General features: G+C 43.2%; 1 long non-coding RNA gene across 1 annotated transcript; it reads left to right on the top strand.

Annotated features, from left to right (window-relative positions):
- The first annotated feature begins 8,026 nt into the window (after positions 1-8,026).
- On the top strand, positions 8,027-22,323 carry LOC117981511 (uncharacterized). The gene is made up of 3 exons (XR_004673080.1): positions 8,027-8,161; positions 21,292-21,430; positions 21,964-22,323. It is a non-coding gene; the product is annotated as an uncharacterized LOC117981511 (long non-coding RNA).
- Positions 22,324-22,545: the final 222 nt, after the last annotated feature.

Raw genomic sequence — 22,545 nt, forward strand, 5'->3', positions numbered from 1 at the left:
TGCAAGCAGTGGATTCCTACAACCCTGCGCAGCTCCTTCTCAGGCTGGCATTGAGTGCCTGTGGCTTTCCTAGGCACACAGTGTAAACTGTCAGTGGATCTACCATTCTGGGATCTGGAAGACAGAGGCCCTCTTCTCACAGCTTCACTAGGCAGTGCCCCAGTGGGGACTCTATGTGGGAGTTACAACCCCACATTTCCTGTCTGCATTGCCCTAGTAGAGATTCTTCATGAGGGCTCTGCCCCTGCAGCAGACTTCCTCCTGGACATCTAGGCATTTTCATACATCTTCTGAAATCTAGACAGAGGCTCCCAAAGCTCACCTCTTGTCTTCTGTGCATCCACAGGCCCAACATCACTTGCAAGCTGCTAAGGCTTGGGGCTTACACCCTCTGAAGCAATGGCCTGAGCTGTACCATGGCCCCTTTTAGCCATGGCTGGAGGTGGAGCATATGGGATGCAGGACATCAAGTTCTGAGACTGCACAAAGCAGGGGGCCCCTGGGCCTGGCCCACAAAATCATTTTTCTCTCCTAGGCCTCCAGACCTGTGATGAGAGGGGCTGATGTGAAGATCTCTGATGTGCCCTGGGGATATTTTCCCCATTGCCTTGGTGGTTAACATTAGGCTCCTCATTACTTATGCAAATTTCTGCAGCCAGCCTGAATTTCTTTTTGGAAAATGGTTTTTCTTTTTTACCACATCGTCAGGCTGTAATTTTTCCAAACTTTTACGTTCTGCTTCAACTTTAAACATGAGTTCCAATTTCAGATAAACTCTATCATGTTCAAAGTTCCACAGATCTCTAAGGCAGGGGCAAAATGCCACTAGTCTCTTTACTAAATCATAGCAAAAGTTACCTTTAATCCAGTTCCCAAAAGGTTCTTTATTTCCATCTGAGGCCACCTCAGCCTGGACTTCATTGTCCTTGTTACCATCAGCATTTTGGTCAAAACCATTCAACAAGTCTCTAGGAAGTTCCAAACTTTCCCACATCTTCCTTTCTTCTTCTGAGCCCTCCAAACTGTTCCAACCACTGCCATTACCCAGTTCCAAACTCACCTCCACATTATCAGATTATTTTTATAGCAGTATCCCACTCTCAGTACCAATGTAATATATTAGTTTGTTTTCATGCTGCAGTAAAGAGATACCTGAGACTGAGTAATTTATAAAGGAAAAAGGATTAATTGACTCACAGTTCTGCATGACTGAGGAGGCCTCAGGAAACTTACAATTATGGTGGAAGGTGAAGGAGAAACAAGCACATCTTACAGGCAGAAGGTGAGAGAGAAGAATGAAGGAGGAACTTCCATACACTTATAAAACCATTAGATCTCATGAGAACTCACTCACCATCATGAGAACGCATGGGGAAAAATGTGCCCACGATCCAATCACCCCATCCTTCAATACATGGGGATTGCAATTCGAGATGAGATTTGGGTGGGAACACAGAGCCAAACCATATCACTCATCATCTCAAGATAACCAACAAGTGGAGCAGATCCCCTACTAAGCAACTTGCTGCACCTCCTTGCAGATCATTAAATGCAATGGTCATTATGCTACTGCATGCTTTGCATTGCTTCTGTCCTTCTTTCTACCTTTCTGTCCTTGTCTTCAGCATTACTGCCCTGAGTGTGCAACTTCCAAATATAAAGCATTAATACTTAATCCTCATCTGTGGCAGTTTTTTTCCAGGGAACTCAAGAGCAGATAACAGTCATTGATACTATGTTTATATTTGAATTCAGTGTCCATCTGGTTATAACAACCCTACTTCTCACTCCCAGTCTGACAGAAATCTTCAGTAAACTCATCCTTCCTTCCACAGTGTGGCTCCATGGGAAGAAAAAAGCTCAGCAGTTGGAACATTTTGGTGATACCCCTCATATCTGTCAGAGCTCCTTTGAAATATTCTAGTACCAGTGAATTGGAAAATGGCCCTAGAATACACAAAACAGGTCAGTGCAAATTATATAAGTTTAATATAAGGTTATACACATCATGTTTTGTTTTGCTTTATTTGAGACAAGTTATCTCTCTGTTGTCCAGGCTGGAGTGCAGTGGTACAATTATGGCTCACTGCAGCCTCGACCTCCTGGGCTCAAGTGATCCTTCCTCCTCAGCCTCCTGAGTAGCTGGGACCTCAGGCATGCACCACCATGCCCAGCTAATTTTTGTATTTTTTGTAGAGATGGGGTTTCTCCATGTTTCTCAGGCTGGCATATCATGGTTTATTGTGAGTTCTACTTTATTAATTTCCCACCAGGCTCAAAGCTCCTTGAGAGAATGAACTGAGAATTTCCCATGCTGTGGATGACTATGTAGCCTACAAATATTCTCCTCCACCACCGCATACTAGATGAAAGCCCAGTGGCCATGTCTATATCATATAACCCTAAGTCCCAGCCACAGCTTTTTGATCCCAGAGAGAAGATCCAACCCTCTCTCCTGTGAATGTTAAGGTTAGAACAGAAAGAACAAAACTAAAAGGACATTCAAAAATTCTCTCTTTACCAATAACTAATGCAAAGTGTGATTATATAAAACCACTACAAGAGCCATGTGGCAAGACAAGGTCAATGATGTAGAATAATCAGCTGTTCTCCTAGCAGCTGAATGTCTGCAGACAAAACACAGTCATGGTCCCCAGTGAGATCAACAAATATTAATTGAAAGGACAAAGAAGTAAATGAATGAATTGGTGATGGCTTCTATGACATTCTGTTAGAGGCAACTTGCCATGTCCCCTCTGGTTCTCACTCAAAGTCTACTTGAGGAATCTGAACTGTTCCTCAGACCCTGAGGGTGAAGGTCTCCCTCTAGCCAGTCCTTGACCTGGGTGTGAGACCCTAACTGGCCCTAAAACATGTGGACAGCTCTCAAAATGCACAAGTGAGCTTAGACTCCTTGGTCTTGCATGGTAGTTTCCTATAGATTTGTCTCCCCTCTCTCTTGCACCCGCCTCCCTCCTAATTTCCCACTCCCATTACACTTGTCATCTTCCCCAACCAAATAAATGACAAGTGCCTGATCATCTGTGGTTAGATATTACCTTAAATTGGATTCAGTGCCTGTCTAATGCTCATTCATTCATTCAGTAAATATTTATTGAACATCTACCATGTTCCAGGCCACTGCAGATAGAACAGGGAACAAAAAAATAAAAATTATTTTCCTTTTGGGACTTGCATTCTAGTGTGGGAAGACAGGCAACAAACAAATAACCATAACAGTTATGAAGAGAAATGAGGCCAGGTAGGTAGAGCTGGTGAGTCATACCCATTCATTCAATAGAGTTGTGAGCACTGACTGTACAGGGACTCAGAAGGAAACGGGAACACATCTGGACTTCAAGAGGCTCAGAGGCTGGGAGGAGCAGAGACCAAGGGCTGCAGGAGATGTTTGTGCCAGTTCAAGTAAAGGTGAAAGAAGGGAGTGGTCCCTTCTACTGAGGGGAAGGGGATGGCAAAAGAAGCTAAGGAGGTCTTTGAGAAGCAAGGGGTACTTAACCTGAGCCTTGAATTCATTCTCTGAGCAAACAAAGAGGAGGCCTATCTTCCAGTTTGAAGGATATTCTACTTCATAGCTTTGCCACCCAAAGTGTGGTCTGCAGACCAGCTATATCAGCATCACCTGGGAGCTTATTAGAAATTAAGACTCTCAGGCTGACCCCAGGCCCACTGAGTCAGAATCTTTATTTAAATCAGATGCCCAGGTGACGCCTATGCAAACTAAACTTTGAGAAGCCCTTTCTCAACTAGTGGCTTTCAAATTTTGTGGTACATTAGAATTGCCTGGGTTGGGGAAAGGGCAGAATTTTAAAAATCCTGATGCCTAGGCTACAGCCCCTACCAATTACACCAGAATATCTGAGATTGGAAACAGACACAATTAAATTAAAAACTCTTCCTGGGGTGAAAGCCCTGCCTGATAAAATTTCTTTTTCACCTCAACCTATGTGCATTGTCCTCAGTAAATACTCAAGGGTCACACAAAGGGACTACTTTGTGAAACAAGAGATCTTAATTCTCACTTGACAAATAGGGCTACATTGGTCATAAACCCCCAGAATGCTTAATCAGAGAAAGAAGAACTTCCAACTGGTAAGTGGGGGAGGATGCGAAAATTTTCACCGAGTGTGAAATGGATTTCCCTGCCTGGTGACAAGCTGGCAGATCCGGCCTCCTGCAGATGGCTGGGCTGCTGCAGACACAGTGCCGCATATCTGACACATACGTGTTGGGCTTAGTGTTCCTTCCTGCGCCAGAGCAGACGGATTTGGGAAGAGAGGACAGCAGTCTTTGGCGGGAAGGAGAGCACGCTGTCCCAAGTCCTCATCAACAACAGGCTCTGTTCTTGAGGAGCAGCCAAAACACACATTTCTCACCAAAACTGAGTCATACTGAAAAAGCAAGAAGTGGAGCCAAGATGTAAACTTTTCTCAAGAACTTTCTTCCCAGATCTGCATTGGGTACCACTTGCCTATGTATATCTTTTGAGCCATTCCTCCTCAAACTCTCCTCTCCCAACCCTAAATCTATAGGAAGTGATCAGAGCTAAAAGCATGGGGGAGTGGAATGCTCTTGACTGGAGCATCTGAGACTTTGATGTAAATCTTGGATCTGGCAGTACTTGCCATTACACCTTTAAAAAGTGATGTGAATCTCTGAATCTCTTTCCTTGGAATGCTGTAAAATATAATTGTCCTCATTATTTATACTTTCTGTTCTTTCTCTTGTCCCTTTTACCTCACTGTTATCAAGGTTGGGGGCCAGAGATCTACTGGCTCTTCCAAGAATATGACGATTTAAAGGCAAAGTCAGAGGCCATGAATTTCAGAATGCTGGATGGGTTCAGCCATGAGTCAGTCTATCTCCAACTCTCTAGTTGCTGGTTTCTGTATTCTTACTCTATGCTAGTTAGCTCATCCACTCTCATGGGTCCATCTATGTCTTCATCCCAGTGGCTCACACATCTGTGTCTCTGGTCCCAGGCTTAAGCTCCTGATTCAGATTATCCAATTGCCTCAAATTCAAATGTCCCAAACTAAACACTGTGGTGTCTCTGTTACACACACACACACACACACAGACATCCATGCAAGCAGAGTCACACTCAGCAGAACTTGGGTTTCCTCCAGCATACCCTTTCAGAGAAAGTCACCACTATTCACCCAGTTACTTGTCAAAACTTGGCTCTCACCCTTGATTCCCTACCCTTTCTCCCTACAACAAATGGATTACCAGCCCTTATGGATGCCACAGCAGAAATGTCCCTCCATTCCTGTGCATTCTCCTGTCATGATCCTAACCCAGACCACTGTCCTCTACCACCCAGAGCACTACCCCAGTCTCCCAGGACTGTCCCAGGCTTGAGTCCCTTCCATCCACTGTTCTCATGGGAGCAGAGTAATAGATCTGTAATGCAAATCTGATTACGACCTTCCTTTCCTAGAGACATTCCTATGGCTTTCCACTGTTCCTAGGATCAAGCCCAAGCTTCTCAGCCTGCCTTCAGGAAAGACCCTTCAGGAACAATAGCAGGTGCCTTTGAAGCCTCAGCTCTCACTACCCCTCCTCACACAGGCTGCTCTCAGCATAGTAAACGTCTTTCTGTTTCTCAAATGCTCTGCATACCCTTTCTCATCTCTAAATGTGGGTGCATTTTCCTTTCTCTCAATGCTTTTTCTCCCAGCTAATTTTTCCTGTCTTTCAGGCCTTGGATTTAGTTCTGCTTTGTACAGGAAGTCTATCCACACAGAAACTGGACTGAGTGCCCTGTTAATTGTTCTCATATGCTTCTGTGTCTTCCCAGTCACAGAGCTTAACAGACTGCTACTGTTTACTGACCAGAGCCTGGACATGATAGTAATCTCCATGAGAAGAGGAGGCTTGTCTGTAGGGTAATAGCTCTGTTCTCAGCACCAGAACAGACACTTATCAAATATTTATTAAATGACTGAAAGTCCCCTCCTGATCTCTCAATACCACATGAGGACAAAGTCTCATCAACCCTTAGTAGTCTGCAAATCCCACTGCAGCTCAGCTAAGACTCTCATCTTTTAATCAAGCTCCTATCACAAGACACTCCCCAAATATTTTTCTGTCTTGAGTTTGGCCTGTTTTCTACCCAAGAAGCATCTTTCTGCTTCCATGTCTCTTTGATCTTTTCTCTTTCTCAGTTAAAATCTTTCTGTAGATAACCATTGTCTTCAGGATAAAATATAACCACTTCAACATAGCAAACAGACCCCTCTGAGACCGGACCCACAGAGTCATCACCTCAGCTTCATGTTCATCAGTTTCTACCTTCTTCACATCTCATTTTTAGGTTCCCAGATACTTCAGGGCTGCAGAGCTTTCTTATGCTTTTTAAAATATGGCTCTTTCTGCCTGCGGTCGCCTTTGCCTTTCCTTGTTTTCTCTGTCCTGGCTTGTAAACATCACATTGTCTTCAAAGATTTATCTCACCTATTTATAAAAGTATTTACTGGCCATCTACTAAATGCCAGGGCCTGTACCCAGCAACAGGAGCACGTTGTTGAACAAGACTAACATGGGCATTACCCCTGATAATTTGGAATCTCCTGGGGGAAAACCAGAGGCTTGTGGTTGCCTTCCTAAATGTTACCTTTTCTACTACCTCTTCCCCTACTTTATGCCCTGCTGTGCTTGTTCACACTTCTATTCTTGTCTCTGTTTACTTGGCTTATGTAAACAAAACCATACAGATCATGCAGGAAAGGGACCATGCCTGATTCATCTTACAGCCCCCACACTGAGCTCAACGTGGTCGATATTGAATAAATGTTTGTGAGATGAATAAATAAGAAGTTAATAATTTCTTAGTTTTTACCAGTAATTGAGGCTCTGATGAGACACAAAATTGGTTAATGTGATGAATAAGATGGCATAAAAATGTTGTTCCTCAGAAGAGGGATGGTTCAAGTTGGGCATTCCAGTGGTAATAGCTCTATAGCCAAGGGATAGCAGAAAGGCATTACTCAGTGAAAATGAAGGTTGTGACTATGACAGAATGGAGGCCCCTCCATCGAAATCTGTATTTTCCTACTGGACTGTCAATCTGTGTTCCATCCCCATCTCTTGCATATATTAAGATGGGCTTAGTTGTTGTGAGTTCAGAGCAACACCTTCAGTTTTCATAACCTAATCATGATTTAGCAACCTTGAAATATTAAGATTCGATATGCCTTTGCCACATGACCTATCAATATTTTGGCAGTGTTGTGCTAATGGGAAGCTGAATCTAACTTCAGTGTGTATTACTAAGGAAATGGACTAATATAATATAGTGGATACATGCTTCAAAATTATAATCAGTAGTAAGCAATGAACTTGATGGGCTTACAATAACATGGATGGTCTTAAGAACACAGTAGAGAAGTAGTCAGTTTAATAAAAGGAAAAACAAGATTTACAACACAATAACATTTATATACTTAAAATATACACACTCAAAATGCTATACATTTTTCACAAGGATACAAGCATAATTAAGGAACATGTATCACACATTAAGGTGGGTAACTAACCGTTCAAGGGAAATGAAGAGATTGAGGAACAAGAGGAAAAACAAACTGGAATGGAATCTTAAACTGAATGATGATGTCAATGTAATGTGAACGAATATGTTACCTGTCCCTAAGGCTTAATTTTAAACATTATTGCAAGTGTATGGGATTTTGACCCACTATCAATGTGATATCAAGTAGCCTCATACTCTAGATGTTTGTTGAGCTGATCCCTCTGCCCTTCCCTCTATGCTAGCCACAGTCCCAGATTGTTGAAGGGTACAATTATTCTTGGCTTAGACCCAACCTGGAAAAGAAGGTGAATTAAATGTAAAATCTTGCAAGGCTCTATCAGAAGATATAGCATAGATTTTAAAAAGGAGTAAAATCCCCTAGTCCTAGAGGACCAAAGCTTTTAAGCCTGAAATGAGTTACTGTCTCCTCAGGAGCATCTAACCAGATCCCTCACAATAAAACCTTCTGAGTCACTGTGGAGCTCTCCTCGGTGCTGAAAAAGAAGTCCCTCTGGCGTCTTTCCTGCCATAGATCCTGGTTTTGCTGGCAGAGACCTTCCTGTCTGACCCTACTCTGTGACGGCTATTAACCGCAAGTGTTTACTAAAGGTAGAGGTTGTATCTTAGAAAGAAATAGGTGGTCAACCTAGTTTTTATATATGACTATAATTGAAAAAATTATGCTAATGATTCTCTGTCTGGCTCAGCCTACTGCCTACCCCTGTTGTCTAAGTCTTTGTCTCTACCCCTGTTGTCTAAGTCTTTGTCTCTGAGTCAAGCCTTGTGTAACTTGGGTATGTAACAATGTAATGATACCTTGTACATACATGTTTCCCATGTTAGAACACCTGTGTCTCTTGGGAAAAGAGAAGTGAGAAAATTACAAAAATTGGGCTGAAAGAAAAAAGGTTTAGGGAGTACATAATTTACCTCATTTCAGCTTTTCCTAATAAATGTCCTGAATGAGTTTCTAAATAAATAAATTATTAATCTTCTATCTAGAATATCTTTCTCTTTCCTATCCTAAAGGAAATTCACCTAAATGCTCCTACTATACTTTATCTTGGAATTTTTTCCAAACAATAAAACAAGTATGGGCAGGTACTCTTAAAAACAGAATTCTGGGTCAATAAAATGTGGTCCAATTTAAACAAAGAGCACTCTAGAAAAGCAAAAAGTTCTGGTCTGAGAGCACATATCATATAGGATAGCACAGTACCTGAATTCTTATTAGAATAACACAGAAAGGCAGATAATAAACATATATTGAATATGTACCGCAGTTTATCCTTAGAAGAACTACAAAAAATAGGTATTTTACTCACATTTTCTAGGTTACAAAACCAAAGTTCAGGAGATTCAGTAGGTTGCACACACTGAAACAAAACTAATAAACAGAACAAGGATTTAAACCCAAGCCTAGTTGATTCTAAAGGCCCTTTAATTTCCTTTATAATGATAAAATGATTCCTAGTTATTAAGCACTAGCAAGGTTGGCCATGATACTAAATATTTATATGTATCACCTCATTCATTTCTGCCAAAAGCACTAGAAGGTAGACATTGTTATTATTTACATGACACTAAAAAATTTAAGGAAGAGGCCAATCAAGCTCTTGTCTAAGGTTACACAGTTGATGAGTGGTAGAGATTGGATTCAAATAAGTTCTAGTTTTATCCAAAACCTCTGCTCTTACCATTCCTCAATAGTTCTTTAACCAACCTCAAAATAGATAACTCTAAAGTTCTTTCATCTTGAAATTGTCTTGATTTTTTTTCACTGTAAGCACGATCCTAGGACTGAATGCCTATCTGTATAGACTCTGCTCCAGAAATTCATTCGTGTTTTGTCATTAGTGGATCAATGCCTTAATAACATTTACCTAGGTGTCCTGGAATTGAATCAGAGGACACTATTGGAGTTTTTCATCTTAAACTCCTTTCCCATAAGTATGCCTGCAGGTGACCACAGAAGAGACCAGGAGGAAAAAGTGGAAGCTGTGATTTCCACCGGTATTGGTGGGGGATGGAGAGAGAGTGACAGGTACATCATTTGATTGATACAACATGTAAGCTGCAAATAATAATATCTGGCAAACTACTAGCTTTTAAAGTAATTTCCATCCTGTGGAAAATTGAGGAATAAATATTAAAGATGATGTCTCTGAGCATCTTTCCCCCTGGAGGTCACCGACCATGGAAATGATATGGTTGGCTGAATATTTAGATGAGACAGGGTACCCTACTCAAGTGGCAGAGGATTGATCCAAGACTCTATTTATTCCCACATGCCTTTCCTTGTCCTAACTTCCTTCAGGGACATGAGGATACTTTAGGGAATGATCTCATACAGAGGCAAAGAAAGTGATTTCCTGACTGATGTGATTTACCCCCTAACTTTCCCCACAGTTGCTCCATGAAACCTAAAATATTGTCATTAGAGGCACGACTTTAGTTGGAAAGACAGCACTTAAAGTGAAAAGATCATGTTATGTCATTAAATGTTCTTTGCAAATATGACATTTAATAAATGCATAATATTCCATTGAATATTTGTATTATTGAAAATTAAGGTCATTTCCATTTTCTACTGCTTTAATGCTGCACTAATTTAATACTTTTATATATACATCTCTATAAAAATCTATTATTTATTTAGAAGCGTATTCTAAGAGTAGATTACTCGGTCAAAAGTTCTAAAGCTGGTGGAGATGTGCATTGTTAAAAATTTTTGAATAACTTTTTTCCAACCTCTACAATTTTGAAACTTTTCAAATACTTTGCATATGGGTTGCTGTTAAACCAAGTCCTCCCTACCCCCTACTTGTGCCATTGGTTTTTTGTGCCTGTGTTCATTTAGCACATCGGGTTACCCTTATTACCCTTGTTAAATGCACTCTTACCAGTGTGAGCCCATCACCATAATTGCCCTTTAGAGTTTTGCTATGGCCTCAAACATATGATCTCCCCCTCCCAACATTGGGTCAAAACTAAGTATGTCTTCTAAGCCTCTAGCTGGATCATAGTTGAGGCACACCACATGAAGCCTCTTTCTAGGTGGAAATGAATCCATTAATAGAGCACAAATGTTCATCCAGCTCCACATCTATATCAGTACATTGTGAGTAATAGACTGTCCATAAGGGTGCCCTTGAAAATCATTTCTGACAGCCCCTTGCACATCATTTCAGTGACGGCATCAGTAATGGAAAATTACCTGACACAGGGTTGCATTGGCTCCTGGGAATTACTATTTCTTTTATGTACATTACCACCACTTCCTCCCGCATGTACACATATAAATCTGCAGAATACTATGTCATAGCATGTTTCTGGGCAGGAAGTGATGTCCACTCAGAGGGTATGATAGTTAAACTCAAGACATGAATAACAAGGAGGGTCAGTCACAGGAACATCGCGGGGAGAGCGACATCAAGGTTGAAAACTCGCAGTCTCCCAGGACCAGGGCAGAGGACACTGCAGGACAGCGAGTGGTGGGTTTGACAGAATGGAAAACAAGGCCTGAAAGCTGTGGCAAGAGGAGCCAAGAGAGATACCATCTGGCCAGAGCTGACAAAGAAGTAGAGTGGAAGCAGCAAGCAGTGGGTGGATGCTGTTTTTATGACATTTTCTTCAAGTGGTTTTGAGTTCTGTTCTAAGATTTTGTTCTCCTTCAATCCAGAAACAAATCAGAATTTGTTTTTCTATTACTGATGATGTTACATGTCATCTATTTGTTTATTCCTTTTTAGTTTATACCAGAAGGATTCTTTCCAACTCCAAACATGGGGGAGTATTTGTGTGTACATGCACGTGTTCTTTAAGAACATGTGTATGCCACCCAAGGTCTGGCGGAAGAAGATTTGCAAGTCAATGTTGAAGCATTACAGGAGACCAGAGCTGTCCCTGGCACCTCTCTGTGAAATGGAAGGGTCAAGTGGGGCTTTGCCAAATTTGGCCAAAGGTGCCTCCTATTACTAATGAACAAGAGTTTCGGAGTCAGGAGACAAGGGTTCAAATCCTAGCTCAGTCACTGTGACCTTGACCAGCTTACTTCACCTCTGCCTCAACTATCAAACAAAAATTCTCCGGAAGAGTCTAACAAACCCACTCCTATGCCATCCTAGTCAATAGAAGTATACTGTCTGCTATAGCAGAAATTTGAGTCATTGTTCTAAAACTCTCCTTCCACTCATATCCCACCCCTATTTTCATCCTGATGAGACCTACTTGAGTCCTTCCCCCTAGTTCTGAGCTCTGGATTTCTTACCCTGTACTGGATGATGCTCTGTCCACCCCCAGGCTCCACTATCTTCTTGGTTCTTCTAGGCAGATGCACCAATTCTTAGGAGCTAGGGTGTAGGCACCCCTCTGGCAGAATGCAGCAGGACAAAGGAGCCCTGGTTGTGTGCTAGCTATCACTTGAGCAGAAGTCAAGACTGTGTATGCCAGAAAGTTTTCATATGCTTCCTGGACTCTTTCTGTGTCTTTATCTCTTGCTCAACTTACTATTTATTGGAGGTTTGGAAGATTCCACTGTGGCTCAGCTGTGCTCTGAGCACAGAAGTGGAGTTCTAGCCAGGCATAAACTAGAGCATTGAAGACAGGACAGCAGTGCCTTGGGACTGGTGGTGGAGCAATATTTACTCCCATTTTTTGAGTTCTACTTTAGGCATTTCTCTGACCCACCCTAGCCTCAACCTCCACCTCCACCTTGAGGAAACTCAGGAGAGAAAGCCAAGGATCCAATGAGTGAGATGGGGCGAGGCCACTGAGTTTCTTGGCAGCCTCAGGACACCCACATTTTCTGCAAATCTATGTGATTAATTCAGAAGAGTACCTGGCTCTCTGCCCCTGCGGTGGGAAGGCCTGAAGGTTGGGCTGGACAAGTTAAATTTGGTGGGAGTGGAAGGAGTAGGAAACTCAGTTTGTCATAGCCACAGATTCCAAACCCACCTGTTCATTTATAGACCTGATATTTTTATCTTCATTTCTCTGACTCTTGCATGTCACCTCCTGATCTATTCCAAATTTGAAGGATATACAGGTGTTGTCTGTCATCCTTCTTAAAGTTCCGCACGTTAAAGATTTGTGTGGAAGCTTCAGAGGTAGTCATTGGAATTGTCATTTGGAGCCCCAAATAGTGCAGAGAGACACCGTTTCTAGCACAACCAAGTTGGAGGCTTTGGTGCTTCAGAAAACCTTGGTCTTACAGGATTTTCACCTGTGGTTTGCAGCATTTTCTACTATGGCTTTTTGTGTGACTGTTAAATGACACCAGCCAAAGACTATTGGTGAACCTTGATCCTGGAGTCTTGCTGGCTGATTCTGACTAGAAGAGTACCACTGAGGCAAACATCAACTTATAGGAACAGGAGTCTTTCAGGCTCAGGGAAGGCCTAGCTCAGTGCAGGCAGAGCTTCAGTTTATGGGCTTTTTAGTCTGCAGTGGGAGGAAATATATATATGGTTCTTTTACCATATTTCTTAGCAAGAACTCTAAGCCAGGACTTAAAATTGGAAAAGCTACAAAATTCCACATGGATGACAGAGGCACTAATAGATGAGGATTAGACCTTAAAATGGAAATGCTGAGGCTAAATGAATCAGCTGCCCCACGCATGTTCTGCGAATCAGTTGCACCCTCACACGGATACGTTAGTCCAGGCTGTGATTTGGATTTCAGAGTCCCAGATTGTTGCTCCACCCACAAACCAGTGATGGATTCATCTGTGACAAAAGGAGGAGCAGAGCCCCGTAGGGCATAGGGTTAATGTCAATGTCTCAGGTTGAGTTAGAAGACAATGTAATAACAGTTTCACAAATCTGATAGACAATAAAGATACTAAAAAGTTCTGTGTATAGGAACCTTTCCTTCTAAAATCATAGAATAATTCAACTGTTTGATAATAAACACCAGATTTATTGTCAAGCAGGAAAGAAAAATGAGGATGATCATTTTTCTTTATTGTCAAGCAGGAAAGAAAAATGAGGGTGATGAAAACCCAGGGAAAATGCAGGTGATTTTTGCAGTGTTTGAGATCTGGGTCAAGTCTAGATAGCCAAGAAGGTTAAGTCCCAGAGGACAAGCTGGACAGGTGTGAAAGGAGGCAAAGATGTACCTAGGCCCAACATTCTTAAAGATGGAGCCAATGGGAAATAAGTGGTTTTGTTGTTACTAGGTCATAGAAAGCAGTAGGAACCAAATAAATCTAATAAAAAGAGAGTCAAGAACTGAGAGAGAAAACCAGAGTGACTCTTAGAAAAGGACTCTAGGTCCAATAAAGTGTTTAGAATATAATTCCCGAAGTTCCAGGTACAGACCACAGTTGGGGAAATTTCTTGGACTCCAGGATAGCCATGCCAAGTGGTTACACAGGTCCGAGAGGGGTAAACTGAGGCAGCTGGCACTATTAAGTAAGCTCAGGTGGAAATGGTGTAGAGAAATGTGCCCTGAGGGTGAAAATCAAAATAATTTATGGAATTGGGACCTAGGGAAGAGGTCATCATGATAGGAATACTGAAAAGTGATCAAAAACTACTTCAAGGCGTAGGCCACCTGTTGGCCTGATGGAGGAACCTGTTTTAGAAGGGATGCAAAATTCAGGAGGGTGCATCTGGTCAAGAGTTGTTCGAACTATGGATGATTCTGGAAGGCCCAGCTCTCCTTGACTTCATTGTTTTTGCTGTGCTTTACTCACAGGAGAAAATCTAGACGATGCTTGAAAACCAAATTCCCTTGTCAGTAAGACAGCCAATGAAAAGAAAAAGGAAAGGAAGAATTTCAGCCAAGAAGGCATAAAAGGAAAGGAATCCATTTAAGATTAAATATGTTAAAAGTTCAGCCAATCAATTTTGAAGCGAGTTTAGAAACAAGGAGAAAGTGGACCATCAGAGGCACACGCCATAACTGCAGGGAATGCATGAGAGAGGGCATATTTAGCTGCTACTGAAGTCGTGCCAATTACCCAGACCTGAACAATTGCAGAGCTAGGGAAAAGCAAAGCTCTGGGCATGAGGCCATGGCAGAGGCACCAAAACTCCCCAGGCCTGTAGGTTCAGAACTTCAGAAGCCTAACCTGCATCTCCAGCTGAGGAATCTGCTAAGGATGCTTCTGCAGCTGCAACCAAAAGATGTCACAGTGGAGGCAGGGGTGCAGCCACTGCAGCTCAAGCCTGGACAGAGCTCACACTCCTCATGGCAGAGTGGGACAAGGTTACCCCAGAACTAACAAGAGGGATGAACATGAAGAGTCTGAAAGCAAAGCAGCATGAGAAAGTAGAGAGTCTTAGGAGGTGGCCTGCAAAAGAAAAAGTATAACACACCACGGGAGTATCTCAACTTTACAAGCAGACAGAAATATCTCAGGTGCCACCTTCCAAGAGCAGAGGCAGTGTGCATAGGGGGATAGAGTTAACACAGCCCCAAAGTTAACCTCCTAATGGGAGAGTTATTTGCTCACAGCTAAGGAATCTGGATAACTGGCTTAGACTTGTCAATATCCAGAAACCAAGTATTTCTTCACTTTCCCTAAGATATCTCTGAGATTTTCCTCTGGTCTTTGACAACAGAGATAATATAGTCTAGATTAGGAACAAGGCCCTGGGAATATCATTTTTCTAGGGATAACTAGTACAGGAGTTAGGATTTTCTAAATTGATTGTGGGGTGGAGGTTGGGAACAGTTGGGGGAGATTGGCACTGTGTTGTTGTTTTAACTATTTAGACTTCTTAAATGGTAAGACACATTTAAGAAGATAGTCAGGTTTCAATGAACGTGGTGGACTATATGGTCGTATACCCATTCTAGTGAAAAGTTGCCGAGGAGCAAGCCCAGGTAGGCTGGTGCCAGAGGGTTCAGGTGTCCAAGTCACCTCCCTTGCAGGGTCTTTATGTCACCATTTAATCTCAGTGCAGAACATCTGGGGGTTTCCATTGGACAAGATGCTGGACTGAATAACAGAGAGTAAATTTTTTTGCCTAGAGTTCAGGGAACCTCACTTTGGGTCTTCCGTGGAAAAGGTTAAACTTCTACCAGCAGTCCCAGGAGGAAGAAGAAAGAAGAATTTGGGGGAACCTATAAAGATGGGGGCAGTGCTTTCAGATCTCCTCCTCCAAATGTGAGAGCTGCAGCCCTGTCTGATCATCTCACTGGATCTGGAGGACAAGGAGTCTTCAGTAACTGTTCGAGGGAAAAGCATTCCCCTTTTGGATCAAACATGCACTTCCAGCTGCTCTCCAGGTACTTAGTTTTCTGCCCAAGACAGAAGAGAGATTTATCTAATTGGGGAGACTGAGTGGAGGCAACGGACATCTTGTTCCTCTGTTGGGGAACCCTGCCAGGTCAAATGCTGCTCTTGCAATTTGGGATTTTCGAGTTCAGTTCAAAGGGAGATAGATTAAGAAGCCCAGGTATGTTCACACAGCTAATGTCCATTCTTCAATCCTGCTTTTCCATAATAAAACTTTATTTTTAAATCTCTCAATTTGCCAACTGTTGTGAACTGAAGTGATGTTATGGATTCTGCCATCTCAGACCTCAACAGTAACTTAGTGAGTATCAGGGATAATATCAGAGATTGTGGAGGGACCTCAGGAAAAGTGGAACTCTGCGGATGAACTAGTGCTGCTTGCCTCACGTGCTTCCACACCCCAAGATTACTTTCCTCCTTCCAGTACTCCAGACCCTCTGTGATCTGATATGCTGAGAGGCATTCCCCTTACACAGAATGATATCCCATGATAATTTATCAATATGTCAGGTACAAGGCTACATGCTTTGTTTGTGCCATCCTACATGAATCCTGTGAGGAAGTTCTATTTTTATCCCCATTTTATAGACAAAGAAACTGGCTCAGAAAAGTCGTCCATGGTTAGGATAATAGCAGGCAGCAGAGTTGAAGATTCAGCCCTGGCATTGTCTGACACAGGGCTTATGCCACTCCATTCTAGGGCCTTTCCTGACACTTCATAGAGGCAAGGATGAGGTCTATACCCTAACCTCCAAAGTAACTTCCACAGGACTTTCAACCAATATTGAAAAGGTGGCAGTGAAATTAAAAACAATGAAGAAACTCCCATGTTGTCCAGGGCATGGGCAAACAGGAGCTCATATATACTGTAGGCATTTAAGCACAATCTTTACAGAACTCAATTTATTGATGTGTAGGAATTTGTTCTAGGAAAATAATTATAGCAGTACACAAAGATATATGTGCGATGCAGTTCTCTAAAACATTATTTGAAACAGTTAAAAAATGCTTTAAACAACCTAAATATCCATCTCCAGGAGGACTGGTTAAATGCATTAGAGTAAATCCATCTGATGCACTGCACTGTGACCATTTACAATGATAATATAGATCTATATGTATTGACTCAGAAATATGTTAACTGAAAATGGCAAGTTACACAACAGTATGCATAATAGCATCTCGCTTCTCCAAAAAAATAAAAAAGTGTAAATGAGTCCACATAAAAAAGACTAAGGACCCAGAAATCAAATCTCAGCAGTGAGGTAGTCTGCTCAGTGGTAATGAAGGAGGGCTGTAGCCAGGGGACCTAGATCCCTCTCAGTTCTTGCTCGTGACCATGGACAAGTTCCTGAACCCTCTCAGCCTCAGTCTCCTCATCTGAAAAGTGGAGATTGCTGTTGCTGTTCTTATCTTTTGCTATTGACTTAAGGATTAGATGAGATGGTGCATGTCAAGTCTCAGCATAGACTATGGCACATTCTAGATACTTAGCACATGGCAGCAGTCTTGATATTTATGGGGGTACCTGTTCTAGTTATCTAGTGTGGTAGAAGTAACTCCCCCAAAACTAAGTGGCTTCAAGCGATAACCACTTCGTTACGTCTCACAAAGTCAATGGGTCCCAAATTTGGGCAGGGCTTGGCTGATTCTTTGCTCTCTGTAGCATTGCTGGGGTTATTTAGAAGTGCTTGGTTGGTGGATGTGCTGGTTGGAGCACCCAGTGTCATTTCACTCCCAAGTCTGACACCTTGGTGTGGATGGCTGGAAACCTGGGCTCAGCTGAAACTCTTGATTGGAGTACCGATCTTTGGCCTCTCTAGTATGATGGCCTCAGGGTAAATGGACCTTTTACATGGGGCTGGCTTCCCTTAAAAATACTGTTGTTGTCATCTTTGGAAAATATAATCTGCCACAGAACCTATATCTTACATCTCAGTGTTTTGCAGATATAAAATATACACATCAATAATATAAAGTATATCTCTATAGACAGAGCTTTAGGAATAACTTTATATAACTGAACACAAATAGAGACACGTATAAAGATAAGTATACATTCTGTAGCAGAATTGCCTTGGCTGAGGAGGCAGGCCTGTTGCATGTGAAGTCTGAAATGTTTGTGCAGAAAAGCGATGGAAAGAAGAAGGAGACACTCGCTTGTATATATAGCGTAGGTTTTGCCCTTTACAATAAAATGATGTATTTCACTTTGCTTCCCCTGTTGCTATGGTATCTGTCACCTTATTTATAACTGTGTCTGTTCGGTTGCATCCATATACTTGAGAAGCTTCTCTGCTCTAAGAAAGAACCACAGCAAGCATGGGGGGTGCACTGGGGTGGGGCGGGGGGTGTGGTCAGGATGTTCTTGCTTATGCTGTTTCTCTGGTCTCCCTGAGTTGCCTCTCCAGTTCCCCACAGCCCTTAGGCAGAGGGGTCTTGCATGCATCCTGCACTCCCCACAACTGGTCATGCATGTCAGAATTGAGGTCTGCCCTGAGCTCTCTGTTACATTGCTAGCTGTGTGACACTGGGCAAGTTACTCAGTCTCTCTGAGGCTCCCTCTTCTCTTCTGTCTTCCCTTGGTAAAACAAGAAGGCTTTAGCAAAACTTACTAAGGCCTCTTTCCAATCTACCATGCTACATGGTTCTCTCAGTTTCTGGAGAAACCTGATCCCTTTCCACTTGATGGCCTTCGCCTACCTGCCTTCCTCTGCCTGTTAGACTCTTCTTCTGCTCCTCATCATCCTTAATGTCACTTCTTCTGAGGAGCCTTCCCTGATCTGCCCATCTGTCGCAGATGCACTCAGTGCTCCACCTTTAGGCTCCCATTTCCTTAGATCAGATTCTTGGCAGTCTTTGGCACCCTGGCGTCCTGGGTGTATTCACTTTCAGCAGCCGGCGCCGGAACCTCTTCAGCCTCAGTCTGCTCTCTGGTTCCCAGAAGCCACCTTGTCTGAATGCAAGGGCTTGGGGATGTTTGTTCCCAGGGCTGAAGGGTGCAGAAGTTTACCTGCTTCAGCACCCTCATTCAATCAGGAAAACTCTGCCCTATCCTATGTCCAGAGCTCCCCTGTTGATTGACAAGGATTTGGCTTGAATTCACTCACTTACTCGTTTCCTTCCCTTCTCCATTATACCCACCATCCCACTTCCCCACTCACCAGGTTGCCCTGAGAAGACTTCATAACACAGGGCTGTCACTCATAAGCTCTTCACAGGGTCAACTTCTGGGAAACCCATCGTGAATCACTCTCTGAACTAGCTGAACTAGGTCCCTCTGCAGTGCTGCCTAACTCTGCATCCTTTTTGTTTCCAGGACGCCAGGCACATAGCCCAATCCATATGCATTTTTTAAATTTATAAATCTCTCTCAGCCCCTCTAGGCTGTGTGTTTTGTGAAGGCAGAGGCTATTTTTATCATGTGTACTATTTTGTGACATGATGTAGTTTTTGGAACAGGAAATGTATGCAACAAATGTGTTAAATGAAAAAATTAAAGAATAATAGAACGATTATCTTTTTATGATGACCACCTGGGCACCTTCATCTTTGTTCTCCTTGCTGCCTAAGATATCCTCCCTACCATGCTTCCATCTAAATTCTTTTACTAATTACAACCAGTAAATAGATGCTTGGAAAATGCCCAATGTCACTATTAATTTACAAAAGCAAATTAACATTAAACCAAACATATAAAGAGCTCTTACAGCTCAATACGAAAAGGACAACCCAATTAAAAATGGGTAAAGGACATAGGTTGACATTTCTCCAAAGACATACAAATGGCCCATAACTCTATGAGAAGATGCTCAGCATGACAGTCATCAGGACATGCAAACAAGACCAGGCCTGTAAAGAAGACTGCTGGGATGTGGGTGCATAGGATGTTCTACTCTGTGCTTCCAAATTTTCTGTAATGTTGATATATTCATTTTATACTTTTAAAAATATCCTGTAACTTCTCAAAGCTCAATGCCAGTCCCAACTTCCATTTGACACCCATCCAGAATAATCCCCCACGCTGCATTGTTCTCTCACTTTTCCAAATTTTTAGCTGATTTATGGCTTATATGACGTGATCTGTCTTGTGGTTAAGAATATTGATATTGATACCTATCATTTATTGAGTGCCTTCCAGAAGTCAGACACTTGATATAGAATATCTTACTCAATCTTCTCAATACCCTGAGTATGTAGGTACTTTTATACTCCATTTCTGGATGAAGCAATAAAAGATGAGAGAAGTAAAGTAACTCATCTGAGGCCATACATCTATTAACAGTGGAGCTCTGACACGTTCCTGGGCTCCCTGGACCCTTCCTCTTTAGCAGCCCACCAGTGGCAGCTCCAGCGTTTCTACAGGACAGACAGTAACAGACACCTTTGGCGCCTGTCCACATGCTATTAGTGCTTGTCTTCCCCACTGGAAACTTTCTGTTCCAAGGGGGTGGGACTCTCTGGCTGAGGGATTCCTCTGGGCTCAGAGCATGGCCCCCCTATGCAGAGGGCAGGCCAGAAGTATGGAGGGTGAAGAATTCCAGGAGAGGCCCTCGACCCGTGTGAATTGGAGTTGGTGGATAAGTACCCCAGCTTCCTCGCCCCTTGGGTAGAATACACCAGAGACACGTTCTGCCTGGTCTCCCAGAAGTCCCCATGGGATTGGGCTTCAGTTGCCCACAGCAGTGCCCTGCTCGCGGATGCACCATGTGTTAGCTTCCTTCTCTTTCTTTGGGCCCCTCCCCATGACTGCTTCCTTGTATTCACTTCCAAAAAGAAAAAAAAAAAACACCTACTTGTGTCCACATATCCTTGTGTCCAGGTCTGTCTAGGGGAACTCAACTTAGACAAGGGCCATGAGGAGGGACTTACATCTGGAAGGAAAGTGGGTCTAGGAGCCTTGCCCTGATGCAACCTTTTTTTTTTTTTTTTTTTTTTTTTTTGAGATGGAGTCTCTCTCTGTTGCCCAGGCTGGAATGCAGTGGCATGATCTCGGCTCACAACAACCTCTACCTCCTGGGTTCAAGCGATTCTCCTGCCTCAGCCTCTCAAGTAGCTGGGATTATAGGCATGTGCCACCACACCCAGCTAATTTTTGTATTTTTAGAAGAGACAGGGTTTCACCTTGTTGGCCAGGATGGTCTCTGTCTCTTGACCTTATGATCTGCCCATCTCGGCCTCCCAAAGTGTTGGGGTTACAGGCATGAGCCACCAAGTCCAGCCGCAATGTTTACTTAGTTTTAAATGTTATTATTGGGGGTGGCCTCAGGGGAAGGCTAGTAAAGATTATGGGTGAGGGGCAAGGCAACCATAAATCTCTCCTGATTATCTGCTGCAAACCAGCCTCAGATACTCACACTATGAGCACCTGCTGTTGTCGCCTGCCCCTCAGCCCCTGGCACAGTTCTGACCACCTAGGAGTTATTAAGCACTTGGTTATGGGTTTCACATGCCGACCTTATTTTGCTGAACTGCTGGCTACTTTTAGGATAAGAAAGAAGACTGCAAGTTGAGAAATCACATCTCCAAGCCTCAAAGGGTCCTGTCATGTGGAAATGCAGATCTGCTCTCCCAGCAAGCCTGGTTGGTCATCCTCAATCTTCTGCTTCCAAGCTGTGTGACCTCGGGTAAGTCACTTGGCATCTCTGAGCTTCAGTCCCCAATTGTGTGATGGGAACATAACAGTGCCTAAGTGAGGGGGTGAGTCTGGGGACTGAAGGGGAAATTGGCATGAAGGGAGTGCTCAGGATTGGTGTTCACAAGTAAAGATTAAGTAAAGTCTGCTGCTGTGGGTTGCTGGAGTATTCTGCAGCTCTGCCTGCTCTGCCCTGGAACAGACTCTTGACCCTGAACCCCAGACTTGTGACGGGGGCCTGTACTTCAAGTAACCTCTCACATCTGCTTCAGCCCAGCTGAGCTCCCCTGGAGCCCACTGGTGTCTGATGCCTCCTTGGGGCCAATCTCTCTAGGGATGCACTTGTCTCCTCTCAGCAGCTGTCCTCCTAGGGTGTGTGCTAGACCTCGGCTAATAATTGGGCTGCTCCAAGATGAAATAATAGTAATAGTAATAATAATTACTATTATTATGTATAAGCTACTCTGTATTGGGTATTGTACATCTATTTTCTCTGGTTCCCTAATTATTATCACTATTTTACAGATGCATCCAAAGGCAATGAGTGAGCAAGGGGCTGAGCCTACACTGGAGCCTGAGGTCTTCCCAGACCCAGAACTTCACTGCCTCATGGACTCATGGAGCACATCATCAAGTCAGATGTAGCTCCAAGAATCCCTTTGTCAGAAAATTTCAGAAATTGTCAGTTCATCCCGGATCCACCCTGCATGCTTTCTGTGTTGTGATCCCAGGTATGCACACAGGCTTAGGAGAGGTAGGTGAGGCCCTTTGTGCTTTGGAGAAGCCCAGGACCAGAGCGGGTGTGCAGCTTCACAAACAAAATGCTTCCCAGTACCAATTGCTCACATTGGGCAAATGAGGTCTGAAAACGAATACAAACCAGCCTACCCATGTCCTGAATTGCAGCCTTGTCTAGGCACTGCCTCCTGGCTAATTGCTTTTCTTAATAGTAGACAATAAAGCTGTAAAATCCATCAACAGCTCAGGGTCCTGCTGGGCTCCCCATGCCCTGCAGCCTCTTAGGCAAGCCCCAGCACCTTGTGCAGATAACAGAAGGCATGGGATGCCGTGGGCCAGTGTGGAGAAGGTGTCCCCAAACCCTACCCT

Source organism: Pan paniscus, chromosome 7 (assembly GCF_029289425.2).
Source record: "Pan paniscus chromosome 7, NHGRI_mPanPan1-v2.0_pri, whole genome shotgun sequence".
NCBI classification, from domain to species: domain Eukaryota; kingdom Metazoa; phylum Chordata; class Mammalia; order Primates; family Hominidae; genus Pan; species Pan paniscus.